Below are 22,604 nucleotides of genomic sequence, written 5' to 3' on the forward strand. Positions count from 1 at the left end.
TCCTTCAAACCATATGAAAAAAATGATGCTGAATACACCTCTTCCTATGTTTTAAATACATGGCTCTTTAGGTTATACCAAAAAGCTGATGTGGAAAATGGCTGGGATGTTATAACAGGCAGCAGGGGACCGCCAGTTTGTTTAAGCAGAAACCAAGTTGGCTTTTGCCAGAAAAAAAAACTCTGTTCCACCTATGTAACGTTAAGTATCTTCTCACTCTGCCTTTTTACAGTAATCTTTGGGTTTACTTTCTTACTTGTTTCCTATTTCTATTGCCAAGTTTAAAACATATTCATTACTCAGCCATTAAAAGGCTTTAGCTTCCTTTCAGCATCAATAGGCCTTTATTCATCAAGCAGTTCCCAAGAGTAAGCCCAAACGTTTCCTGAGAAGGGCTGAGCCCCTGCAGCGCCCAGTGACTCTGGCAGGAATTGGCAACTCTCAGATGTTCTTCAAACGTGACAAACCCTTCACAGTATTGAGCCTAAAACACTCAAATGGCTATGTACTTAAAAACACAGCCCAGGATCTGGAACAGTATTTCACGGCCTATGCTCTACAAACCACTGATGGCTCAAAAGATAAAAAAGCCTTGTGAAAAGATGCAAATAATCAACACTAGCAATCTCTTCTCTGCCTACTCAAAAAAGACAAACAAATGAAAGGTTTATAACTTTGATTTTCCCTCAAGCACTGAAATGTTTAAAATCTAATTTTACTTAAGTGTAAATGAAGGCCATTACAGCAATGTTGCAGTAGACAGGCCTTTGGATACTTTTGAAAAAGATGTGGCGCCCTCCAGACAAAAATGCTTCCAACAGGAGCATTCCGAGCTGGGCCATTCCCTAAGCAGCAAGGCATCCTATTCCTCCTCCCCTCTGCAGCAACTGGAGCTCTCATATCCCCGTCGACTGTTCCTTGGTCTCCACAGGCATGACAGCTTTTGATTGCAAGAGGCCAGAAAGCCTCACACGATGAATATATCACAGGAACAATGACCCCCTTCCAAAGCAGTGAACCCCTGAGAAGCCAGAACACAGTATGCAGTCAGACTCTGTCAGCAGAAAGATGCTCCCAACAAAAAGCAGAAGCTCACACTGAGGACCAGCCCCACTTAACAGCCGTATACAGCAGCAACTTAGAAAATCTGGAAAGATGCAACAATCACTTTAATTTATACAATCTTTACTTAGTCATCTTCAATAACAGTACTTAACGATATCGCCGTAATTGAAGCACCTGAACAAACCGAGAGGCAGACTTCCCGCTCAGGATGCTGCAGAAATTAAGTCTCTGAAGACACCCAGGCTTTCAACCTCACCCCATGTATGCTGTTAATAGAATGCTGTCAGCAAAGGTGTTAATTATAAGTTACACATAGAACACGAAAGTTGTCATTCTCCATCTAAATGCAAATATACTAGGAGGGCTTCTAAGAAGGTGTGGATGTGTGAAGTGTAATTACAAGGAGAGCAGACAAGGTGTTGGAACAATGATGAATTTAAGGCTTTGTTTGATCTGGATGTGGCAGGCAAAGGAGGAAATGTGAAAAATTTAAATCACCAGGTACATGCAATGAAAAATCCTGACCACTCTGCCTCTCAGAGGTGAGGCGTTCTGTACACAGCAGCCTAATTCACCAGGCACACATCTCAGGATTTCCCCATGCCCAGTAAGTGGTCTGACTGCCCTTCAGCCCTGAAGGCCCACGTGTCTTTCCGGGTAGCTAAGGAAAGATCTGCAACGCAAGTGCTATTTCAGTAATTGAGTATGCACAGAAAGATTTGGACAAAGCTGCTGTTGCTTTGGCTGCAGCACTGATGGAGCAGCACTAGATGTGCAGCCCAGGATGGGACTTGAACCCAGTGCTATCCCCAGGCTCCGAGAGCCCCCTCACAGCTGCACACCAAGCAGCCTTGGTTGTGGTGACCCAGCTGTGACAGACTGAACACAGGGGCAGCTTTTGCAGGCAACATGAGCCCATGTCTCTTCTCACTTCATCAGCAAGGATCAAAATGTTAGACTGGTCAGGATACAGATAGACATACACCCTAATGAATGGGGTTACTTTGCAGAGGTGACAGCCAAGAATAAGTTACTCTAAGCTTCACTCTTTGTACCAAAATCAAAGACTTCACTCTGCCACTAACAGTTGTTGTGCTCCTGTTGCACAGCTGAGCAATCATTTTCACATAGACCCAAGGGCCTCCAGAGCTGCTTCCACAGCACACGCTCAGATCCAACACCGATGTGGTTCAGCTCAGCTTGGACTTTGAGAAATGTACACCCAGATCCCTCTGAGAGCACATCACATCCTGGCTTTGTCTGACAATCAGTCTGTTTGGAGAAACAGCATTCCCTGCTGAGCAGATCCTGCTCTAGCAGGGAAGGGGACTCTGAGTCACTCATGATCACCCCAAGACCTGTCTGCAAAAAAGCCAGAGGAAACAATCACACAAACAGAAAAGACATTTACCCTTCAAAGGTACTTACATCATGCTTTCCTAGATCAAAGGTTGCTCGAAGTAAATACAAGGCCTTGGCACTATCAACAAACATACGGGGTGTAGCCTTTCTACCCAAAAGTAAACTTTAGGCCTGCTTGGAAGTTTAGCTCGGAAAGAAAACATCTACTGTCAAAGCACAGGAAAATTTCAAAGGCCAGCCACTCTGTTCTTCTCGCTGCCCCAACAGCACTCATGCAACTAATTAACATTTTTATCCCACTCCTTTCAACTTGTCTTCTTTCAAGTGGTCCCACACACCATTTCTAAGCACATCCTGCTGCCCCTCCCAAAACCTGCTTCAGCACGCAAGTTAACCAGCTATTTAGAAAGGACTTTTTACAAGACTCCTAGTGCAGTCATCATTAAGCACCAGCCATCACCACACTGAGTGCAGAACCACATTTGAGTTTTTATCTATCATTTTTCAGCTTTCTCCTGGATTTGCACCATCATCATCTTGCATTACCTTAGGCCCCATTCTGACAAGTCTTGGATGTTGTTTTCCTGATGCTTCATATGTGCTGAGGCAAACTCCTTCCACAGTGGCTTATTTTAGGCCTAGAGCACCTGCACTCACACCACCACCTCAAATACCTCCACATGACAGAGCAATCATTAGCAACACTTCACCTTCTCTCTAAGCCCCAGCAGACCCACCAAATGACCAGAAGATGCATGCTGCCTGGGTTGAATCAAGCTAGGGACAACTGAGTTGAACCCTTCAGACAACTACGCTGGTTCAAGGCCAAAAAGTATTTCTCACAGGAGCAGAACAGAACTTTTCACTGACATACCTGACAGCTGTCAACATCTTGGAAACTGCTATGCACTTGCTGTAGTAACTCATGCCACTCTCTGCTTATACTATGCTTCTTAAAAATCCATCTGGATTGCCCAAGAAACCACCAGAAACAGGCAGTTTCTGACATTAAGTGGACAAGAAGGTAAAAGACACCACTAAATAAGTTTATTTAGTTTACTAAGGAGCAAATACTTGGTGGATGGCTTTACATCCTTCCATGTTCCTCCAACCTTGAAAATAATTTTTTTCTGAGTTGACACCATCTTTTTTAAAAGAAACTCCGGCTAGCACGTACTCATAATTCTAAGGCAACGAACACAGAATAAAGCAATACTTTTTTTCAGAAGAGCATAGTATAACAATCAACACACAAGAATTCCATGTCCTGTATTTTTTTCCCTTTGACAGAGTCCTATAAAAAATGAGCACAGAAAAAGAAGGGGTTTTATACTGAAGGTGCAGTCTATCTTGCATTTAAAATACTGTCCATAGAGGGTCACTTCTGATCAAACACTTCATGTGCACATATAATGCCTTCTCTCGTAAAAAGCTACTCCCCAGTAACAAGCCTTCCTTAGTTACAAACAATGGATTGTCAACAGCTATAGAAAGATATCCTAAAAGTCTATGATGCGCCTTCACCATAAAAAATGGCTATTCCTTTTTTGTGTTTTTTTTTACCTACCAAGTGCCATGCATGCTAGGAGACCAAACTTACTAGCACTTGTACCTGTGAAGACGAACATACTTTTACCTGCCTTCCTAAAGCCAGCAGAGATGCCCACGTAAGAACCACGACATGCTGCCAGATCAAAGCCCAGACTTCTAGCAAATACTGCGTATGGAAAAAATTGTTACAACACCTTCACCGAGTATCACACACACTTCTGTAGAATTAATGCAAAAATGATGTGAGAAAAGAATTAGGAAACAAGAGAGGAAAAAGACAGGGAGAAACAAGTGTCGGAATTTTCTCCAGGGTTTCTTCCTCCAGAAGAATGCCAGACGTTGAGAAACCTGCCAAATAAAAGTGTCAATGGGCAAGGGAGAAACTCTCGCTAATGATGTACTCTCATTTTGATTTCCTCCGATAAGGAGGAGGAAGATAGATGCAGATGAAAAACACATTCACACAAGCCACAGTCGCTTTCCAGGGCTGATCTTGCTCCACCCAATCTAAATCTTACAATACAACATAGAGACAAAGTAACTTTAAAAGGAAGTGATGGAGGATCAAATCTCACTAGGGAAAGTCTGTGTTTAAGTAACCACAGATATACTGTAGTAACCCAGGGTTGTAAAAGCACTGTTATCATAGCACACAGCCTTCTGAAAAAGTAACCAGTCTTCTACTTAAGTGTGCTACTTGCAGCCTGATTGTTAAAAAGCTGCAGTTATGATACATGTTCCTGGAGCAAGAGCTCAGCTTTTAAACCAGCTGTTTCACGTGCAAACCCATCCTAAACACAAGATCAAGATCGACCTTTTCTCAGAAGTGACCTTTTCTCATTTTTATGGATTTAAAAGTCAAAGGCCGTCAGTCTCTCCATCAACAAAAGGCCACCTTTTATTATTCCTAACTTGTCACAGGGCAAGCTCAGGTAAGCAGGGCAACTGAGTAACAAGCCACTGAGCATCAGCTGCTGTTGAAATAACTGTTTCAGTGGTACTGATCCTGTCCCTGCAGCACCCAGAGCTTGCTGCAAGATGTTTTTTCTTTCCCCTTCATGAAAACAGAGGTAAAACACTTAGCAACTGCCATAAATTGAGACTGTACAAATCAACTCAAATGGGGCCACGTTAGAGCAGTGCAGTGGCAATTTGTTTGGATAAGACCGTGTTCAGAAGGTATGAGCACACAGAAAATTTTAAATAAGAAAAAAAATGAGGCAAGTACACCCATTGGAGACCCTGCTCAACATGTTCTGTTCTCCGCCAAGATAACAGCAGCTGGAACAACTCTCACCTGTCAGGAACAGACTCTGCTATAGCATCATCCACTCCCACAACGTTTCTCCCTCTTCATTATCTGCATCCCACTCATAATAAAAACGATCACGCGCTTTTCCCAGTCACTTAAGACACATAAATAAATCTAATTCAAGTGCTGGCTTACAAATCCCAGCTCAGGAAAATGATGCGACCAAAGTAAAACCGGTGGCAGAGCACCAAAACTAGAGTTTTGTGAAGCATGGCCAGATCCTCCAGGATATTTGCAGTTCAGCTTTTATCTCTGTGCCAAATCTTTCTATTCCAGCTCTAAGTCAGTTATACAAGTACAGGAACAGGGTAGCTCCTAGGTGGTAAGCAGCAAGCTTTTTAGAGCAGACATAATCTTTTGCTGTGTGTGTGCACGACTGCAACATTTCATCAGCTCACCCACTGCTAGCAAAGTATCGCTGTTTCTAACACTGATAAGGCATACTGACATAGGCACAAGTGATTATCAGCTGCTGCCTGATGAATTTGAAGGTTTTCTGCAGCGAAGCACGGCATGAAATCTCCCATCACACGCATCTGCCTGGGAATTCCTCCTCTCAGGGGCAGAAATCTGGCACCTCAAATGAACTGCTCCAGGTTTGCCTGAGAAAAGGGAGAATAAAACCTGCGTTCTACTCTATATAAGACCTATCCTACCTGTTCATTTGCTTTTGCCTTGACATATCTTTTTTTTGTTGTTATCGTTCTTCAGTAGAATCATTTTATTGGTAATAGGTTTAAAGGCAGAAAGATAACTGTGCATTTGCAGTAGCAATCTACAAAAATTGAATATAAAAATGAAATCTGGTTTCTGTTTCTTTAAAATAGTGGGGTTTTTACTGGCAAATCCTGGAGACCTGAGAGATTAAGTTAAAAGGCTGTTGTAAACTGGTACGGGTTGAGAAAAAGCAAAATAAACAAGTAAAGAATCAAGAAAAAACAAGTTTTGCCATTCGTATTAATTTCCCAGGATTGTTTAATTCATTTTTTTCCACATAATTACAAGATTTTGATTCACACACACATTTCCACCTTACTGATTGCAGAAAAATAATACTGTGATTGCTTCTACCTACTGTTCCTTTACGTCAACTGACAAAACACTTTATTCCTGACCTATCACAGTAGCACTCGGTGAAGCAAAGCCCAGTGGCTGCCACCCAACCCAGTTACTGTTTCTCCAGGTTCCTCATAAAAAATGATAAACCTTTAAAAGAAATACGTCAGTTAAATGGTCTTAAGAAAAAGGTAGGTTACAGCAAAGTTTAAAAAAAAAAAAAATCTAGACAGTATCAGCTATGGCTTTTCAGAAAAAAATACAATGTTTAATTTTCCATATGAAATCATTTTGCAAATTAAATCAGTAACTCAAGTCTTACAATCTATTTTTCTCCGTAATTTCTTCGAGTATACATAGATGTTTACTGCAGGTGCAAGAAGTCAAATACAACAAGTTTTCTGCTTTAAAACTACATTTAAAAGTATTCAAGCAGACATCTCTTTTATTCACTGGTTTTATAGAACTGGCTATTAAAAAAACCCCGCATTTTTGTTCTCTTCTGCGCTAAAGAAGATTTTTAATAAGATACTCAGTAAAAAAGAAATGGAAATGTTTAGTAAGCACCTGCTTCATGTGCCTGCATTTTAAATCTCTTTTTAAATGACAATCCTCCGCAGGTGGGTAGCAACCCTGTACATCCAGCTGAGTCAGTAAGTGACCGGTTTTCCGGAGGAGCCCACTGTCAGCTGTGTCCACACTCCGTCAAGCAGCTCCCAAGCCCTGTACTGCCATGCAGCCCTTGGGTGTCGCATCACGCACCTATTGCCACAGGGTGCATCGCGTCCTCACTTCACAGGCAGCTCAACCGCAGCACGGCTTCTCCACGAAGAGCCCCCGCGCACTCCCCAAACCACGTCACATCGGTGGAGTACCAGCTTCAGCGTCATTTCCATCTTGCTTTGCGTGATACACAAACACGTGCAATGGTCTGGGTTGGAAGGGACCTTAAAGATCATCTAACTCCAACCCCCCTGCCATGGGCAGGGACACCTTCCACTGGACCAGGCTGCTCAAAGCCCCATCCAACCTGTCCTTGAACACTCCCAGGGATGAGGCATCCACAGCTTCTCTGGGCAGCCTGTTCACCACCCTCGTGGGGAAGAATTTCTTCCTTATGTCTAATCTAAATCCACCCTCTTTCACTTTAATGCCATTAACCTTGTCCTATCTCACCTTGTTCTGTCTTTTATCAATTCTCTTGAGGCAAGAGAACCATTATAAAGCCTGTTCCCTTCTTCTGCACTTCTAAAAACTGTAATTGGTGGTTTAATTTGCTATGAAGCATAACAAAAGGAAAACCTGCCAATATAAGCATTTGAAACTGTCTCAAATATGGAGTTGTGCAATTCTGCCTCCTGAATTTTAACCCCATGCAACCTAGTAAACATGAGCATATTTATAATATTTTTTGTGAAACATACTGTGTGTAAAATTCTTCCTAAAAAATTGACTAAATCAGACCTAACGTGCTGCGAACAGAAACAGTACTGTAACTAATTTGTGCTTAAGAAAAAATTAAAGAGTATTGAAGACCTAAATTCTTTTATACATTCATAAAAGTAGCACCAAACAAATCACGTGCAAATTAAAAGGTTTCCTATTCTTTTGAGTTTTCCACTTATATAACAGCATGTACCAAGTAACAGGTTGGACAAGTCTTATCTGCCTAGCAAGAACTAAGTAGGAACAGAAAGAGATTAGCAATGTTTGTAGAAAAGATCTCTTTATAAACTGAAAAGCCTATTTAAAAAAAATCTTTCCTGCAATCTCTGCCAGAACATAATTATTCCAGAAGTATTTCCTAATTTTTCCATCTACACACAAGCACCTGCTAATTTTCCTATGGTTTGTAACTATTGTTCAATTTTATTAAGAGGCGCACATGCTCATATCCGAGTGCCTCTCTGTGCTGGAGTTTCAAACTGCATTCAAATCATTAGCCTGATGTCTATATAACAAAGCATCTCATTGTCATTCAAAAGGACTTGGAAAGCGTTCAAACTATGCAAGAGCAATAATCCATGACAGGGTGCATTAGGCAGGTACCGATGCATGCCTAATGCACATTGCAGACCATATACTGCTCCAAAATACATTCTGAAGTACCTTTATCTTTCCTTTTTCATGCTTTTAAAAAATACTTACGCACAGTTCATTTTACACAAGCTATTACTATCAGCAGCTACAAAAAGCTACTCCTTTAGGAGAACAATAAAAAAAAAAAAAGCTACAAATAATTCCCCCTTTTATTTTGAACATGTCTACCTAATTTTTCCAAATTTAAAAATAAATCAATAAAGACCATTTTCCTTCCATCATCTGAACCTCCAATGGAAAAGCTCCTATCTTTCCCCTGGTATCAGAAGGCAGACGAGAAGCACGGACCGCTTGGCTTCACCATCGTTCGCAATGCTTGCGTGAGGACAGTGGGAACGTCATGCTGGCTCCCACCAAAAGCAACAGCCAGCTCTGGTTCACACGGGCGAGCAGGGTGCGTTTGGCACTGCCAAGACCCACGGAAACCCCTCCGACTGTGCTTGGTGAGGTGCACAGATGTGTGCACCAGACAGAAAGCCCAACAGCCACGTGGGATGGCCCAAAACCTGCGAAGAAAGGCTTTAGTGACAAAGGGGCTTCTGCACAGGGTAGCACAGGAAAAACACGCTGTAAATTGTGGGAAAGGGGAGAGCTGGTGGGAACCAGCCAGGCCACTTCCAAAATGTTTACCTTGCCTCCCCTGAGCAGCACTCACTAGTCTCAGAGCACATATTCCCTGATAACCCTGCTCTGTTCTGGAAAGCACACAGCTGTACACTGAGTCAGCTGCCAGCTCAATACCGAGTTCAGCTATTTCCACCTGATGCTGCCTAACCTAGATGAGATACCTGAGGGATGGACACAGCTTCTGTAAGGACTAATGCACCTTGAAAGGCTTGCAGCAATGCTGAAAAATGACAACATGGATGTGCCTTTGAGCACATCTGTTTAAAAATACACAGTATTTTTTGTGAACCACTTAACACAGCAAAAGCCACCTTTTTTTTTTCCAGACAAAGAGTTTTCTAGCTGAAATGGCAAACTACAACATACCAGGAGTTATCTGCCAATAATTGGGCAATCTGCTGATTAATAGTTTTTCTGGGTTGTCTAAGGACAGTGCATGCATGAGTATCTCGCCACTATTAATTAATCACTCTTTGTGCATTTATCCTGATAGAATGTACGTGTCCTACACAGTGAATACCCTGAATGAGGTAATTTCTACCTCCAAAAGCACTTACTATTGTCGATTTATTTGCCCTGCTAAGCCTCACGCTCAGATTGTCTATAAATCATCATTCTTAGCAGCTGAAGTGTTTAGTGTCTTTTATTCAATACTCTTCCCTCCCCACCGTCCCCCCTGCAAGTACAGTAATCATGTGCTGAATAGTCTTTTACAGCACTGCAATTAAGAGATTATTCCATTAGGCTTTGGATTTCTATCCGGTTTTACGTTTCCATTAAAAGCACTTTGTTAAACAACCGAGCAACCCAACGTAATGCAACCACAGGAGTCTCACAAGCAGATGCCCATCAAAGTAGCCCTGGAAGGGCAGGCAGCACTTACGGGTCAGAGACACCCTCATCTCATGTGGGGTCCCAAAATCAGGGAGAGGACAGGTAGCATGACTACATATGGGCCAGTGTGCAGTGAGCAATGGAAGAGTTGACTGTCATCATGTTTCAGTGAAACTGGGGAAGAGTCACTGCCTGGACACCTATGTGTAGGAAGAGTTTCTCTGCTGTGTATCTAGGTTCAAGTAAGAAATAGCATTCAAGTTTTATTTCTGTGATAAGCGACCTCTCCTGGCCCCTTACATTTCAGTACACACACGGGGCTCAGTAATTCAAATATTTCAGACATCTCCAGTGTTCATGCAGCCTCAGTCAATATGAGTACCACCAAGAAAACTGGACACTTTCTGTGGGTGATGTAGCTCTGCTGACCATTCCCACATCCCTGCCCTCTGACAGATGCATTTTAAGCCCATGAGAACTGGAGGTTACTGGTGAGAGCTCCCCCTTGCTCCATGACATGCACAACGTTTCAGCCCTTGGAAATCGTCATTACCAGCAAAGCCCTTGCAAAGTACAAAGGCTGGGGCAAATGAGGAAGATGTTCTTCCTTGGACCTTGACAGGAAGCACACGGGGTGAACAGACGTTAGATGTGACTCCTGTAAATGGAAATTAAAGAGGAAGCTCAGCTTTAGCCATATTAAAAATATGCCTGTCTCAGCCATCAGAACATACAGTCGCATCACAGCTATTCTCCTTTTTCAAGGAAAGCAAAACCTGACAGCCAACTGGTAAAAGGCAATTAGTCAAAGTACTTCTTAATTACATTACAGCTCTTCTACTTGGAGACTCTTTGTATCATTTTCCTTCCAGTTTTAACCTTCTGAGGAACTGGTACCTTTCCAAGAGTGCTCTCAACCCTCTGTCCTTTTGTCTGGGGAAACTACCACTTTCAAAGGAAGTCACGTCTGCCCAGACAATAATGGTGGTGTTTTTGTGCCAAGCGTGTGACCAGGGCTGGAAAATTGCACTGAAGTGCTACAGAAATACACAGGAGGAGATTCACCAGGCATATGCAGAATTTTATCCACTCAGCAGTGACTCAGGACGTCTTTCAGGGATACACTGCTTTCTCTAATACAACCCATCAGAACCTCTACCCTTATGAATATTTTTACACTAGCAACCAACAGCCTCTCTTTCCGCGCCTGTACTGAACGCCATGCTGGCGACAGAGAGTATGGAAGGAGAATGAATCAGCTCTGCCTCTCCCTGGGGTTCCTCGTCCCCTGCCCTCTCATGCACATTCCCAATGACACTTATTCATCCTCTTGAGCACAAGGCAGGAGGTCTGAGCTTTGCCCTGCCAGGGACCGAGCAGATGTCCTACAGTAACCATCGCGTCAAACTTCTGAAGAAGGTTTTAAATTCTTCCGTGGAGGCTGCTGCAATTTCCCCTCACCCTCTGACTCTGTCTGGAGCTACATCCAGCATCGAGCGTTGCAAGTCTCTCAATCAACCTGCTTCCAAACAGCCTCCTGCATCATCAACGGGGACGCGCTTCCTCTGGGTTGCTTCATCGCTCTGTAGTCTCTGCCTGCCCTAGAGACTCATTCGTGAAGCGTCCACAAACACGATGAGTAACAACTCCAACATCAGCTAACACCCCAAATAACCTGAATCACGTCCAGCCGAGTCACCAGTAGAAAGCTAAGTGTTTTCAAGAAAACGCAAGCTGATCGTAGGGATTTGGAATAATTTTTCTTTTTAAACCACAGAAAAACTAAATCTCCCTAAAACCTCAGCAAATACTTTCTAACACATTCGGCGTCTTTTCCTATTACTCAATTCCTTAGTTGTCACAGTTACTAAACATACAACACAAAAGAGTAGAAGGCTGCTTGAAAAAATGGGAGGGAGGAAAGAAAGAATGGAGAGAGTCAATATTTCTGCATTTTCCTATTCCACCTGAACCCTTCCTTTTACTCAACCTCAGATCAACTTTCAGAATCCTCCTCAGCTAGCATATTGTGCCTTAGCCCCACATTTTTTCACTTAATACAGCCCTGATTAGAAATATGAGGCTTGTAGCAATACACAGAGAATGAAAAGAAATAGAGGAAATATGAAAGATTAATATCCCTTCCCTCTCTCGCTTCTCTTTTTCTCTGTCCTCGCACATGTAGAAGTCATTAGTCAGTTCCAAGCTGTGAATCAGGAACCCATTTCAAGCATCTGCTTATATACATGTACATGCAAAAACCACCCTCTGCATAAAAGCTCCAGGTCAAGAATTCATTTTGAGCACAAGCTCCGAGCACAGCTCCTGAACAGGAATGCTCTCTTGAATTGGACTTGAAAGCTTAAAGCCAAAGGAAACTAGAAAACCAGATACTGGTCTAAATCGCTCCTTTCATCAAAGTAGCTTGTTGCCTTATAACACACAGTTTAAGCCCCTCAAAAGACGTGGAAGGGATGGATCAGCTGGAACTGAGCATACATGCTGAAGTCTCTAATTTGGCCTTGAATGAGGCCAACAGAGAAAAATCCAAAGCAAACCACGAAGTCCAGAGCAGTGGCAGTAAAACCACCTTGCACATACACCCTGCTGAGCCATGGCGCGTCGCCTCACCTTCCAGCACACCCTTGGCAGGGCCAACTCACGCAAACTCCCTCCTCCAGTTTCCTACTTTCCATCAAGACTTCGCTGCACACCAGCAGGATCCGAGATCTGTATCTAGTCAGTGCCTGCACCTTGCTTGCACTCGCTCACCACAGAGGAAGGGGTGAAAAAATAGTTCAAGGCGTTTCTAAGAAAACGCCATGACTTAATTAAAGACTCTTAAATGCATCGTATTAACCCCAGTGACTGCTAACGGTTTTTTAGCCCTCACGCTCTGGTTCTTGTGTGTTCAGGGACTTCTCTAGAGGAAAGAAAGCAACACTGAACAAGCAAAAACAAATCATTATTTGCTTGGCAGATTACTGTACATAAGCGGTCTTTAAAGTTGTTACACTCAAGTAAGCATAGATTATATCAATATCATCTGTGCATTTCTGTCATTATGCTGAGAGGGAGGAGGATGGCCCACTTTCAAGGAAGCAGTTTCTTAAAAAGGAAACCATTAACTTGATGTTTAATCGATGTACAAAGGAACAGGGAAGCAAAGAAGTAATCTTCCCAGTATTTCCCCTGTCTGTAAATTGCTTGCTTTTTCATCTGCCCCATGTATGATACCGCTTGCCCACCAAATTAACAGCTAGAAAACAATGGACCATAGCAAAAAATGAAAGTATGGCTAATACAGAAATCCATCAAAAGAGAAGCAAAAGATAGGGGTGGGACACAAAAAGAAAATAGTTTTCTTCACAATACCTTCTTTTACACAGCACTTCTACATGACTTTTGTGTTTTTCTTTTGCTGTAGCTAAAAAAAGGACTTTTTTCCTCCTCCTCCCTGTTTTGGCTAGCACAAATAATTACTGCCAAATCAGAAAGCTACAGAAATAAGTACTCTTGAGGGAGCTGAGTGGAAACAGTATCGAATGCAAGATCCCCAACTGAGATACTAGGCGCTTCATGCATGTGTCTTTAGAATTAAGTACAGCACAAAGTCAGTTCTTAGCGTAAGGACTCAAACAACTGTATTTGGCCACAAAACAACACAAGGTTCAGCCCAAAGGACAGAACGTCAACTAAACGCTCATTAGATTTAAAAATTAACCCGGATCACGTCTGGCTTTACAAACATTACAGGGGTGTTTGTGTGGGTTTTTGAGTGTTTTGTTTCATTTTTAAATAGCATAATTCCTAAGTTTTCATGATAAATTCACTCGCAAGTTATTCAGCGAAAAGCAACAACACACACCAATTAGGCTGCCAAAACAGAGCCTGCGAAGGTTTTGGCTGCAATATTCAGATTATGTTATAATGACAAACTGCTTTCATTTACTTAAGAATTTCAGAGAGAAGGTTCTGGCTGTGAAACACAGTGCTAGACTATCAGCTGTCTATGTTGTAGGAAAAAGAAATAGCAACAGGCTCCCTGCACGTAAATTCAGCCTGTCCCTCCAAAGGTATATCAAAATGCATAATGAGAAAAACCCATCTCCTCTAGGTCAGTTTGTTCAGTTTACTTAACCGACTTGGAAAGAAAACACACTTTCCAAATCATTAGGAAATGGACCGACTCACATACTTAAGTAACGGAAGTACAGGCTTGGGAGCCAAGTTTGCATCTGGTCTGGGAGGAGGAGAGAACAACATCCACAAAAAGTTAAGGGCATCTTCAGAGGGAAAGTCTAGGTTTTGCTGAAAAGAAAGCTGCTAACTTGTGGGGTTTTTGGGTTTCCTTTCCCAGACTAAATTATTCATTTCAAACTGGCTAGGCTGCCTTGTATGCACAATTTCACACATCTACACAGAAAGCCTTTGATTTAAAAAACAAAGTTTCCAGCGTGGTTTATTCTTGCACAAAAGGCCGCAGTCTGTAGAAAAAATGTACAGCTACTCACAATCAAACCTTAAGCACACCTTTGTACTCAGAAATACTGATTTTTGTGACAGATGAGTTTAAGTCAGTAACTTTCCCTTCAGCTGTTGTCATTAATGGTTCCACAGTAAGCTACGAAACTGCTCAAACACTTGTATCCTGCTAAGAAAGACTAGAAAGAAAAGTGCTTTTTTTCCCCCCTCGAATGAAACTTGCTGAATGATATGCTAAAAATAAGTTTTTTTCCCCCAAAGGTAACTTACGGGAAAAAACATTCCAACATCTGTTAGGACTAGATGGCACATCTTTACAGTGTTATTAGTGCCACCCATGTTGTTTTTCAGCTTTCTTACTTGTTATTTCTTGATTACATTATACCATCTAACTTATCAACTCTGCAGTTTCTCAGCAGGGAAGAATTTCTGCCAGCTGCTTCATACACCATGCCATTTTTATCCCGATAGCGTGATAACATTAAAATTTCCCTGTACCTAGAAGAACAGCATATGCTTTGAACAGAGAAGGCTGGGAGTAGTGGTGCCATTTTTGTTACAAATAAAGAGAGAACTGCAAGGGAAAACTTGGTAGCACTTAATTCACTACATGACTAAAAGTCTTTTTTCAAAGGTGAAACACTGAGTTACTGAATTTTTCGAAGTCAGCCAATCTAGGAAGGTTTTTTTGGTCTATTATTTTTAATGCCTCAATGTGTGAGTCAACTGCTTTTCATACAGAATGCAATGGGAAAAATCCCCCATGTCTCCAAATACCACACCTCATTACTGTGGTGTTTCTAAAAGGAGATTTGACTTTCTCAAAGAACAGAACACAATTCTACACATTTTTCTGTCTCCCTCTGACTTCAGTAGTTACATAGAACTTTCTCAGGCTCTAGACTAGTAGGGTTTTTTACTCCTGTAGTCCACTACACAAAAACAGGTATTTCCTCTTTGGGGGGGTCACAAACTACCAGCTAAGCAAAGAAAGCTTATTACTAGTTCAATGAAGCCAGCCCATGTAAAAAGGATAGAGGTTTGCAAACAGATAAAGATCATTAAAAGTGTTCCAAAACCTCAGCAAAGCAATCACATTCCCTTAAAATATTAAGAGACTTGTTCATCTTGTTTCCAGAATGGAAGTTAAAGAATATCATGTTAAATCAGAAACCTTCAACCCCAGAACTTCATATATTTAAATACTTGAGACACACAGTATCCAACCAAGTTGAAAATCATGAGCTTTTGAAAATAAAAGTGCATAAAAAACAACCTCAGACACAAGGAAAAAAACATATAAACTCCAAGGGCTTCTGTATTGACGTTCTTAAGGCTTTAAAACTAGATAACTATTTTTGAAGGGAGAAGCACTGCTTTGAGTACTGCCGTAAGTTTCCCATCAGTCTGCATGGGAGACAAGCATGGAGAAGCATCTTCAGCAAAGCTCCTTCTCCAGACTGGGACATACCTCAAATCTGGGTATCCAATAGCCACAATCAACCCTGCGGCACAAAGCAAGAATTAACTGCAAGCTGGGCTACAACTGAAGAGTTTACAAGTGAGCTTGACATTCAGGTAGCAAACATTAAAGAGAAGCACAAGTGAAAAAACGGCAAGCAGCCAAGGCTGCACAACCACGCACCATGAGCAGGTATCGCGCTGGTGAAGGCAGGCCCAAAAATGCCCTTCTCCAAGAAGGGCAATGAGTTTTATCTCTGATGTGCAAACTCAGACAGCTATCACAATTTAGCACAAGAATCATGAGAGACAACATGATAGAAAGTCTCAAGTATAATCACATTATTTCTACCATCTGCTTTCCCTTCTCTCCATTTTCCCTCTGAACAAGTAGCAGAACCAAATACAATCACCTCACACACCGAAGAGGCAACGTAATGGTTTTTAAAAAATTAAAAAAAAAAAAAAGGAACTGTACAAAATATTTTTGCCAAAGGACACTCAGCAGGAACAGAGAAGTAACCTCGTGTCAGACAATATTGTACTAGTAGTGGAAAAAACTAGTTTCTCCAAAAGAAAGAGGCACGTACTATGAACCGTGATTTATGCATGAGGCAATTTCATTTTTCTTCTTATAGAACCATGGGGGTTTTAGTGCACTGTTTTCTTGGTTTGGTATTTTTGTGTTTTGTGGGGGTTTTCTGTTGTTTGCTTGGTTGGTTTGTTTTTGTTGGTTTGTTGTGGTTTTTTGTTTGTTTTTCTTTTGCTTTTTAATTTATATAGCTAGACACTTCTAGAAGCAGCTTTAAAAACTACATCAAAAGGCAGGTGTGACATTTCGGTAAAATTGAAGAGAGACTCTCAGGCTGGACTACAGGAAACATCACATGGTCTCACTGGACAGAGACAGGTCCTTCACCTATGACAAGAGTTAACTGCTGGAAAAAGCAGACCATCCTGTACAAAGGGAAACCCCCTGGTCCAGAACATCTCTTTAGCCAACACAGCTTACAGCCACCATCCACACCTGCCGCCGCAGAAGCCGCATGCCAGAAAAAGCAGCCTTCACTCACCGATATCACGGAGTTTACACTCAGCCAACACAGTTATCTCACCTCTGCAGTATATTTGTTCCCTCTACTTTTAGCAATGCCAGCAGAACTTTTCAGGGCAAACAAGGCCTAGAAGCTGCAGTGACAGACAGGCAGACATGGCAGCCGCCAGGGATGGGGGTCTCCAGGTCATGGCAATGCTAAGGTAGTCTTAAGAAAGAAAAAAAAGTTTCCCACTCCACAGCACAGTCAGTCCATGCCATCTCTCTGTTAGCACACATTATTTTAGCAAAGGTATGAAGAAATAGGTCCCTGGAGTGACAGCATGTTCTCAGCAGAACCACAGGCTTACTGGCACCAGGAAAACAACTTTTACTAGAACAACGAGTTCTGCCGAGGGCTGTGGGGACAGGGAGAAAAGAGAAGCATTTCACCAAAGCGCTTCTGAACTGCTAGCGCATTCCGTGTGTTCCGATTGGGACGATTTTTCCAAAACAGCCTACTGGGGAGAGAGGATCCTTGAGAAATAGCTGCAGACCAGTTATAAGGGAGTGTTTCTAAGCCGTACTTGCAAAGATTAATTACCTCTATAGCATCTTTTTTAAACACAATGTAACAAACTGCAGAAGCACAAAAATACTGAAAGCAATTTCTTATCAAATGTCTACAACTCCCCAAAGACGTAAATATCCCCTTACTGCTATACATTTTAGTAACTTCTTTCAATTTCAGATGCTGGCAGCTACCCGTATTTTGAACTGCCATGTCCATAACTCAGCCTGGGGAAGACGCGCATGCACTCATGCTTGTACCTCACATGCACATCAGCTGCTAAACACCACAGCCGTGAACGAGCCATTCATACATTGATAGATACACCATTTGCTGCTTATAGATTACACAGTATATGGTATTCTAAGCCCCCAAAAGCGTACAGAATAGAAATACTACCATATGCTTGTGAGTTTGCTCTCATTTCTTTTAAAAAAGGGCTTCTACTCTACTCTTCACTGTTCTGAGAAAGAGCTTTACTCTTGTCTCTGAGGTTAAACATTAACATTTTGCTTTCTGAACTTTCTCTGAAAATTAAAGCAGGGACATTATTTTCTCTTCACCTGACGGGCAGCATTGCAAAAACACTAAAGGAAAACTTTAGGTCACTGGTACAATAAACACTCGCTACAACTTGCAATGACAAGTCTACACACTAAACTATATTTAAGCCTAAACTAATCCAGAAGACAAACATCTCCATGAAACATATGGCACCTGTGATGAAGACTGACTATCTGATCCTGCCAAGACACCTCAGCTTGACAATGCTGAGAACAGTCACATATTCAGAACTAACATTAGCAGAGCACCTCCTCAAATGCAGTTTTGTGCATATGCCTGCTTTTTCTCCCTGCTTGCCTCTCCTCCCTTCCCTTTCAAGAATAAGGCAGCAAAACAAATGCATTTTTTAAAACCCGTGCAATAAAATAAGGAAATCATCGATTTCTGCACCTCAGCAGTGTTCAGCCAGCTGAGGGCTGGCTCTGCACAAAGCAGCTGTAGCAGGAGAGCAGAAAGATGGGGGGAAGGATCCTGCCTCTCTCACTGCTCTCCACAGCTGCCCGATTCTGTACGGATCTAGAATGCAACTTTTCTTCCCCAAATTGCCTATGAATGGGTGACTGTGGAAAACCTGCTCATAGCAGATGCAGCAGCAGCTTTTGCCTGTTGCCCATAAAAGCATTCTGCTGGAGCAATACAGCTCTGTCTTAATCTGCCGATGATAGCACTACATATTGCAGGAATATCTGCCCCAGCCAGTTGCTCCACCCCAGCCAGCGCTATGTGTGCCTTCTCGTTTTTATCACGGACAAGGATGAGCTGCAGCAGCCAAACCCTCAAAACATAACATGGCCAGTCACTTCTTTCACTGTAACATAACACACAGAAAAAAAGAATCTCCACGTTGTCTTCAAGCCTAAACAGGATGAGTACTTTCCTTTTTTTTTTTTTTTTTTTTTTTTTGGAGGCTCAGGCATGTCTACAGTAAAGTAACTTTTTCATCAAGTTGCTCATGAGCTAGGAAAACTCTTCCTCACTGCACTGTAGTCCACCTGGTGAAGAACAATGTCTTCCTAACATTCCTATGAATGTTACATTCCCATTCACTGAGATGGCTTTTCTATCATATTTTAAAGGCCTTTAAAAGCTTCATGCTCTCATTCACTATGAGCACACTCAAAAATAAAGCACCGTGGAGAATTTATGCAGTTCATTAAAAGCTTGTTTCCTGCTATTTGTGCTGCATATTGCAGTTGAACTAGCAAGTGATTTTCTCATAAAAAGCAGCAAGATTCCTCTCTACAGTACAGATCCAGACCCAGGAAAATTATGTGATCTAAGGACACATTCCCTCCCATACCACCTCAAGTATGCCATGATAATACTGTTTCAGATATTTCAGGGTGCTTGGCTGTACTAAAACTTGGAACCCTCACTGCAAAAAACCAAACAAATAAAAAACAAAACCAAAAAAAACTACTTACAAAAAAACAAAACAAACAACAAACTTTCCTATGAACACCTCTTCTCTGTGGGGGAGCTTCACCTGCAGGCCTGCCCCAAAGCGATGGACTCCAGGCCCAGAAAGCCCAGGTAATAATTAACTGCGAACTGAAAATCCCCAGCTGCCTGCAAAACATGCTGTGAATCAGGCAGGCATTTTGTTGTGGAGAAAACAGGGTTGTATTTCAACAGGCAGGACTGGTAGCAGCATACTAGCAAACCTGTCAGGGGTTCACAGGATGTTTTAGCTTAGAACGGCAAGGCAAACTTCAACCAGACACTGTTTCAGCCCTTCTTCACCTGCATCAGTTGACTGGAATGCAGCATCACCAACACTGGCATTTCCCTGTGTCAACAGGCCCCACAAAACAAACCAGTTATGAAACATCTCTAGATCTGGCCTGGAAAGCTGTGAAATGACACCAAATGAAATCAAGCTGCATCACTCAATGCAGCTTCCCCTCAGGGAAAAGCCTCAGCACCATTCTCTTTAAAATGAAATGTTTTGCTGCATTTACCATGCTTTAAATGCAGACATGGCCACATTTTATTTATGCACAGCGTCACTTTTTTTTTCTCTTCCCGCCCCGCCCCCCCCCCCCCCCCAACTGGTACAGCCTCATTTCAAGATTCTTCTGGGTTTAGCTGGTATGACTTGGCTTTAGGGGGTGGAAACAGAGGGCTTCCCAGACTGCTGCCCATCATTACCCTTCACTGCAGGGCTGACTCAGGAGAAAGGGCAAGGCGAGCCCAGCAGGGATGACGGTACAACACTCGGGTTTCATGTTGCTCTGACCGTGCTACAGACAAAGATTAGGAAATTGCACTCATTCTGCATACCTGTGATCATACTAATCCTGGCCACGTCAAAAGGTGAGTTATGTAACTGGAAATTCTTAGCATCCACACCAACAAAAGTACTTCCTTACCCACCGATTTTAAATAAACTAAGTGTCACTGACAGGGTCTACAGATAGTGTTATCCCAACCAGCCTGAGGAAAGCAGCTATCCTGTCCTATACACCTCCCAGAGGTCCTGCCTCATCCCAGAGCAGCTGAATGGCATGTGATGAATAACCACACCATATCTAACAAGACAACAAACCTGTCCTCATTCAGATTGATTCTGCTTCTGCTCACATGTTCCTGAATATACCACGAAAATCTGACACAAGCCCACGGGACACTACAGGCACCAGATCATCTGTGTGTTCCAGAAGCAAGTGCATAGAAAGCTACAGCTGCCAGCCTACAGCTCAGCTAGCAACTTAAAAATCTACATTGTACACAAAACAATGCAAACTGGGGGATAGCTTCTCCACAGAATAGGTCTAGGTATAAGCTATTTACAGCAGCCATTGGTATAAGCTGTTTATCCTCCAGCAGCTGAAACAAATGCATACCCAACTCACCACGTAATCATTTCTCAAGATTTACTATTAAAAAAAGTTATGGCATGCATTAGCACATCAGTTTCTCAGTCACCGTTATTACAGTTTTTAAAAATGCTGATGAACAGCAAAAGACATGTTTTATCGCCTTGCTTTCCTTACCCTTCCACCCTTCAGAACAGTGAAGCCCAAGTTCCAGTTGATCCACCCAAAATGACAGCACTGAAGCTGAAAAAAGGACACAGGATCTTCTTGTTACCAAACACGCATCGTCCCCAATGCCACAACCCTGTCACTAGCTGAAACATTCAGCATGAGAGCAACCAAACCCAAGCAGACGGAAGAAGGCCCGAAGGCCTCGTATTGAGTGATACCCAAAATTACTACACTGCTCTGTATCATACCACCTTGTAAGCAACTTACTGAGCTTGCAGAAGTTGTTTGTATTTTTTACAAAGGAAAAAAGAACACAAAAAGCTCACACACCGCTTTTGTCAGCTACCTCGCAGAGTAAACCCTGTGACATGTTATGACGAATGAATTCTGGAGACATTTGGCCTCTCAGTCCCATGCAGTATAACACCAATTATTTATTATTAGTATGAATTCATCCTTCACTGTTGAATAAAAGCTTCTACACACTCTCAAAGTATAAATCTCCTGGACTGAGATTCATACCCCTGCTGATCCATGCCACCAAAACAGGAATACCACAAGCAACACAAATGTAGCCTCTTCTCCTGCAAGAGATCCATTTATGTTGCTCATGTTCACTCTTGCTCCCTTTTAAATATCTTAAAGCGAGCAATAATCAGACCTTAACACTGACGGTAGCGCATGCAGAGGCTACCTTATGATTCTGAAACGCTCTGACGCAGTTTTACAGCTCAAGCACCTCAGAGCATCCTGACAAGAGCAAAGTTGATGCATGCAACAGAGGAGAAGGGAGGGCACAGAACGGCAGGTGCACATCTTCTCTCCAGGCCGGTCTTAAACAGCAAGCGTGGGGCACGGTCCTTTTATCTGCCCCACAGTACTCAGCCCCGCGTACCCAGCCCTCCATTCCATCTTCCTCGCATTCAGTTTGAACCACTCGACATATAGAACTTTCTTCTTGGCACCATCCACCTTACAGTTTCAGGAAGTGGATTGCTGATGCCGCTGCCAAACTCGCCCTTTCTTGGTCCGTTTGCTGAGGCTGGGGGCTGCTGTTGGGACTCAGTCCCACCTGCCCTCTCACCACCCAAGAAGAGGGTCGTGCAACCTCTGAGACATCAAGCACATCCCTGGAGTCCAGCCAAGCTGCAAGGCTGGGCCAGCAGCGCCAAGATTCATGCTGTATCCTCTCTTAGTCTGTTAAAGTAATGCACTGATAACGCAGGTTGGTAAATCATGCGAATAAGTGATCGTACAACTGGGAAAAAAAAAAAAAAGCTGGAAAATTAAACCTTCACCTCTTTGTTAAGTCCTCCCAGTCTGCCCACACGCAGAGAGAGCAGGCAGCCCGAGCTAGAGAAGAGTTCAGCTGCTAACGAAGCAATCAATCTTCCAGTCCTTCCTCCCCAAACCTCAGGGTTCTGTCATTTTGCAATGTGTAATTTCAAGCCAGGTCTTGGCCTCAAAGCTGCAGAAGAGCACCATTCTGAAAATTCACTGCGAGTGCTAAACTTCTGTTTAGGATATGTCACCATTTTAAATTTTTGTTGGGTTTTTTGGTGTTTTTTTTTTTTGTTTTGTTGTTGTTATTTT

General features: G+C 42.5%; 1 protein-coding gene across 1 annotated transcript in view; it reads right to left on the minus strand.

Annotated features, from left to right (window-relative positions):
• The window catches only part of AFF1 (ALF transcription elongation factor 1), a 102,766-nt gene that overhangs the window by 79,056 nt on the left and 1,106 nt on the right, over positions 1-22,604 (minus strand). The window lies entirely within an intron of this gene.

Source organism: Streptopelia decaocto, assembly GCF_964273445.1.
Source record: "Streptopelia decaocto genome assembly, chromosome: 4".
Taxonomy (NCBI): Eukaryota; Metazoa; Chordata; class Aves; order Columbiformes; family Columbidae; genus Streptopelia; species Streptopelia decaocto.